The sequence below is a fragment of the Leptidea sinapis genome, chromosome 46, assembly GCF_905404315.1.
Source record: "Leptidea sinapis chromosome 46, ilLepSina1.1, whole genome shotgun sequence".
In the NCBI taxonomy this organism is placed as follows: Eukaryota; Metazoa; Arthropoda; class Insecta; order Lepidoptera; family Pieridae; genus Leptidea; species Leptidea sinapis.
Genome location: NC_066310.1, coordinates 5883856 through 5890740, shown reverse-complemented (window position 1 = coordinate 5890740; position 6885 = coordinate 5883856).

The following is a 6885-nucleotide window of genomic DNA, read 5'->3' as shown; positions in this document are numbered from 1 at the left end:
GCATCTATTTGGATCCATGTCTGTGGTGCCTACCTTGCTAGAAAAACAATGCACGCCCCAGGTGTCTGGCTGAAGACGAAACGGTCACTCACGTAATCCTGGCATGTGCAGAAGTGGCCAACCAAGGGGAAAAAACTTTAGCCAATACGAAGTCGCTGGAAGCTGAGGAGCTGGGTTGATAAATTGGACTGGAGTAAGGATGGGATCTATGGAGCGTAGTTAGACTTTGCTTATACTTTACTTCTTTTATGAAAATAAGGGACGAGACGAGCAGAACGTTGAGTTGATGGTAATTGAAACGCCCTGCCTATTACAATACAATACCGCTCAGGATTATTGAAAAACCCAAAAAGTCTGATCGGCACTACAAATGCGCTCGTCACGTTGACACATAAAATGTTAAGTCTCATTTGCCCAGTAATTTCACTATTTCAGACCGAAACACAGTAATGTGGTTTACTGTACATTACTGTAATACTGCTTCACGGCAGTAATAGGCACCGTTGTGGGGTACCACAACGGTGCCAATCTGACTGTTAATCTAGCCGGCATCTTGTGCAAAGGAGCCTCCCACTAACATAAGACGAAGCCGGGTGTGATAAAACACGAACTTGACTTTTACATTGGGCTGTCATATCTTAACCTCATCATAACTTCAGCTGTCTAATAACTATAAAAATGAAATCTAAGATTATGCCAAGCTTACACTTAGCTAAGTTTTATGTAAGTAAAGTCTGAGCAGTGTCTAAGTACGATCTATAGATTAGCCTAACTGGCCAACACTGAACGCAAAATAGACTCAAGTAAGAGGTTCAATAAAAACAGCCCCTTTACCAATAACATTCACTATAAATGTATATAGACTTAAAGATATAATGTACATTTTTTTTATGAAAATAAGGGACGAAACGAGCAGGACTTCCTTCCTATCCGGATTTACATACATTACTTTATCTACAATTATATAAGATGAGTTAAATCAAAAACAAGGCAATAAGATCTCAAGCACTATAAAATAAAATCATCGTTATTTATTGTTAAATTAAAAAAATCTGAAAAATTAAGCCTCTTAACAAGCGCCTAAATAATATTGATAGCAAAATATACATTACACAGTTTACTTATTTGTTATATAAGGCATTATATTTTAAATAAGTTCTTATTATTTTTATTATCACTACTCGGGCTCCCCTCAGTCCACAGTCTATAGTCACACTTGGCGACCATTATTTCTTAGTCGCATGGGCGAACATAGGCGCATTGAACCCTATTCATTGAAACATCCAGAATGGGTCTCATTTAGGATCATCAGCATTGTAATGGGCAAAGTGCATCACTTACTATCAGGCACTTACTACAAAAGACACTTTGACAAATAATTATTAAATAACGAATACGGCTGTACGGGCTGGACCTTTTGCCTATCCTAATAATGGAAGAAGAAACCAAAAAAAAATAACGAATGTCGCAAACATCAGAAAATTTTAGGAACAAACTATTAACTCTTTGGCTGAATACTGTGCAGTGCCAAAGAAAAAAAAAAGCTATTAACTCGGAATATTGTTTATTTAATCGAAGTATGTACCCTCATTTTAAATCTAGAATGTCTAGCAGTCGTGAAATTTTAACTCAGAATTCCGCCAAGGGGGTTTTAATTAAAACCAAATTACAAGCCAGTGCGTCAACATTCCGTTACGGCATTTTCATACTTAAACCCTTGTATTAGTAGAACCTCACTTGCCTACATTAAATAATTCAATATACCTTCACAAAAATCGTCACCTTTTTGCTCTTAATATGAATTTCATTATAACACTAGAAATAAGGATTTACTTGTAACTAATTTTTGTAGGCTTCATAAGATACATAATAAATTTAAGGGTAAATGTATACACTTTTATAATAAAGTCCCAGCCACTGTTCAGGCATTATCTATAAATAAATTTAAATGTTTTATTAAAAAATGGCTCTGTCGTAAATTTTTCTACTCCACAGCTGAATCTAAGTCATCACATGGCCTGCGACTAGATTATGATTATTTTATGGCAGTAACAAGGGCAGTACTAAAATATTGTATATTTTATTGAAAAGAGCGCAAAAAAAGAATGCTGGGAGAGTTTCTAGAGCCTCTCTCAGAGCGCCATTTGTTACCTAAACAGTGCCTTGTAGTATTAGAAATTACATCAAAAATAATTCTAAAGGAATCAATTTTGAGAAAAAAAATACCTTTCATGCCTTTATCTACACCTATGCTTTAAATCCTCTATATAGATTGTAAATATATATTATTATTATTATTAAAATATTGCCAACATTAAAACACCCAATGTCCTAATAACCATTACAGCATCCAAACGAGTGCTGTAATGAAATTAAGTACAACATTATATCATCCGTTTTCATAATATCCTTTGATGATAGTATGGTAACTAGGACTGGCTTTTTTAATGTTAGCATTAAACTAACTGATTCAGAATATCTATATAGAATAACTAAATAGACTAACGAACAGCAATTCATACAATATATATATATATATATACATGTCTCGCTAAAACTCGAGAACGGCTGGACCGATTTTGCTAATTTTGGTCTTGAATTATTTGTGGAAGTCCAGAGAAGGTTTAAAAGGTGAATAAGTAGGAAAATGCTGCTAAATTAAACAAAAACAAAACAATTGTTTTTCCTTTGATGTGTCCATACATAATTTCTATGAGAGAATTTATTGACGCACGGTTTGATAGTTCTGCTGTGAAACAATTTCATTACGACAGCAGGGTGCATATTTTACGAAGTAATTTTCGATGTTATGGATATATTACGAGTATTGACAAATTCATATAAAAACATTATTTTATTTATTATATACAGAACAACGTCTGTCGGGTCAGCTAGTTTTATTAATTATTATGGGTGTAGATAAAGACTTGTATGCAACTGTTGATAATTAAATATTAAAACACTCATATGATACTATTATCACTACATTCGTGTTTTGATACCCATTATTACACAACAGTTGCATAAATAACTATTATACCTACATACAATGGCGTTGTATGAATACGAGTATGTGTAAAGAACATGATTGCCTACATAAAACAATACTGATATTCATATTGAAATCTCCCTGTCTGCTGTCAATCATCCGGTCCTTGCTAGCTCTAAAAGTAATAGAAAACATAGAACGGATCTCATTCGAGTTACGTGGGGGGTATAAGTACCTACGTGAGTCGGCCTTTTGTTTACGTGCACGGCCAATGAACCCGAATGTATATTAAACGTAACCAACTTACTTCCATCAGATGTAGATCGTGATAGTAAAATTACTGAGCTCGCGTAGGAGGACTTGTCTGTTTCGGTGAATTATGTTTAATGTTATGTTCAGTTATTTTATAACTAACTACTGCACGCGACTATTCTTGCGTGGACTTTAAAAATTGGGTCCGCGTCATAAATCTTTTTTTGACGGCAGTAAGTAATAAGTATCAAAATTGACTTTCATTAGTGTACAAAATGTACCTAAATTGATACAGATTACAGAAATTTTATTTTATTTCTTTGAAAATTATTTTGTGATTAAGTAAATTATTTTTGCAGCAGACCTGCAAAAATAACTTGTCTTTGATTTTTTTATAACAATAAGGGACGAGACGAGTAGGACGTTCAGCTGATGGTAATTGATACGCCCTGCCCATTACAATGAAATGCCGCTCAGGATAACGAAGTGTTAACTTTTAACTTTTGTTTACTCATTAAAGCGAGTGTTACACATTTAAATTAAATACTTTTTAAAGGATTAAAATTTAGTGACCTTTGCAGGAGCACGTGAAAACAGATGATGTAAAAAGTGCAGTTGCACGCGATCTAATCTTTTAAAAAGTATTTTAATTAAGTGGTCTGCTTACAAATCCAGCCGACGTATAAATATTATTTTTTAATAATATTTATAGTAATATTTATAAAATTTATAATATTCCGAGAGCGGCAAAAAAGTTTTAAGCGTGTTTACTACTACCCAGTGCTCTGTGAACGGCTAGATCACATGGCGTTGCGTAGAGACGTCGTCGCTTCATTGTACGTCTTCTAGCGCATTTTTCACGTTCATTATGTTTCATCCGATTGCTTATTAAGACAGTAATCACGACCATCATGTTCACGATGCATCCTAGCACGAAGGTCGATACATACAATATATAATTTATATTTATACAGTTTATTTTTAAGCTATTGCATAGCTTCTATCGCGGGCCTTGAGCGTGGAGACCGAATCCAGAAATTCCGTAACGAAAATAACCTAACGCTTACTTACTAGATCTATATAGATATTTCGCCACGGTCATTACAGTTGCTGTGGAACAGCGGTTACACGTATGCTTTTTGTGCAGAAGGTTCCAGGTTCGAGCCTGGGGTACGTCTTGATTTTTTTTTTAATTTTTTTTATCACTTTTTTTTTATTTTTATTATTATGACAAGCATTTTTATTTAGTTTCACCTGTCCCGTTGTCTGTCTGTAATCAAATCTTGCAAGTAAAATTTTACTCATTTCCCTTTGCTTTTTTTTAAATTAATTTTATCAAAAAAATACTGCATAAATAAAATAAATAAATAATTATTATTGCATAAGTTGATAAAAAATGCAATAGCTTTACCGCGGCAGTCCCCGAGTGCCACACGTCTTTTTTTTATGAAATATTTCATATTTAAAAACGCTTTATATACAAAAAAGGATTTAAAATCACATAATGATCGTCAAGAAACCACCCATTCAATACTATGCCTCAGATCCGAGAAGAAGGGGCGCAAGAAACTCATCGGGCATTTTTTCTTAATTTAGGCGGCGGTGATCACTTACCATGAACCTGTTCGGGTCAGCAACTTTGTTCGCCTCTTTTATAAAAAAAATTGTCACAAAAGTTGACGTAAATAATAGTCATTATTAATTAATTGGTTTTTTTCACTCTCGAGCAATTGCTGTTCCGGCTTTTGTTTAACTACTAAAATTATTTTGAATTTGTGAACTTAAACCTTCTAATATCAATAACATAATTACAATAAAATGTCTCCATGTTGAAGCACTATTGGGTCGTTATCTATTTACTAAACACAAATCCCTTATGCCGTTTGTATGTGATTACGTATAAACTTTTCATTATCATTAGTAGTATCGAGCGTGGGCTATTGGTTTCGTAAGTTTATGGATATAGCACTTAGTAGGTACCTATGTTGAATATTTATGTCCATAATCAGCTTTACGGTCGCTATTCGAAAAGAAAGAAGAAATTCTTATGAAAGCTTACCTACTTACGGATATTTAAACTAGACTTTGGTTTAGATCCAACGATAAACTATTCCAGAAACCAGTTCCATAGTAGGTAATAAAATAAGATACACAATTACATACAAAATTTTAAACTATCGACGGATGGATTATGAGTAGGATTTTTTTTAGTAAAATTACATTTCAACGCGTTGTTCACTACCCGTCTAGCTGTCGAGACTTGATGCCCATCTTCACAGGAACGTGCGCTTTTTCATAAATGTGCGGTCCGAAAAAGCTTAAACATTCAATTACCAAAAGGGCTTCCTTAATACAGTTTATATTTTTATAAGACAAAGTACAGTTTAATAAATTTACCTATGCATAAAATTATTCTGAATAAAGGTACCTAACTAATCATCCTCAGACTTCAATCCTTAAGGTAGAATTACACTAATTATACCTACCCTGTGGTTATACCTATAGCATTGTTTAATTAGCAGAATAGAATATTACCACTATACTTATTCTTAGATCAGAAGCGTTACACCCATAGCATATTCCTTTTTAAATATCTTATTTACGTATTATTAAATTACAGCTTTCGACGCAAGTAGACCAGGTTCGATAAATTTTAAACCAACAAAATAATAGTAGGATAAAACCCATTGGAAAAGGACGAGAATATATAAAAAATGAAAGGAAAACTAAATTACGGGTGATCTGAGGTCGGGAAGTAGAAAAAGGGGGTGTTTAGGTTGTAGGATAAAAAACGGTTTATCTCGATTTCCGGCAAAACTACAAATAAAACTGCAAGTGAAACGGCAAAGTTGTAGGTAATAAAAAGATCTACAACTTTTGTTTTCACACTTTTTTCACATAACCTCAAAGTTTATGTGAAAAATTCAAAAAACCAAGTTTTTGTTTTTTATTTTTCTTTCACAAAAAAATTCACGAAATATTGTAAATATTATATTTTATTATATTGCCCGTAATTTATTTTTCATTTCATTTTTGTTATAAGTATTCTTTTCCTTTTGATCATTTTACTACGCTGTTATACGGAATAGAATAGCGGGTTTCTGGGAAACCGTCCGTTATTCTAATAATAAGATGATTAAGGTTGTCGCTGAGGCATCCATTGACAATGTGTTTTACAAACACTGGCTAAGGGTACACCAGATCCCTAACGTAAAATGACTATTTATTTTTATTGACTTTAATTTTATATTAATTAATTAATTATCTTCATACATATTCTTTTTATAATTTTAAAATATTTTGACTACCTACTTATATGTAAACACGTTTTCTATGGGTCCCTGACCTGCAATAAAATGATTTTATTATTATTATTATTTATTTTCAAAGGCTTGGTTTGTACTAGTCTAAAGGCCTTTTCTTTCCCGTTTATTTTTTATTAACATGTTTTACGGCCTTTGTTCAACTTCAAGTCCTTTTGACAGCCAAAGTTTAAACTTTAACCCACAAAAATACTATAGAATTCTATTAATATCTTACTCTATGAAGTAATAACCTAAGCACATGGTCGGATTTGGTACGGCCAGACCTTTGGACAGTCCGGTAGGTGCCTCGCAGTAATGGGTTCGTCGTTGTACTCGGTA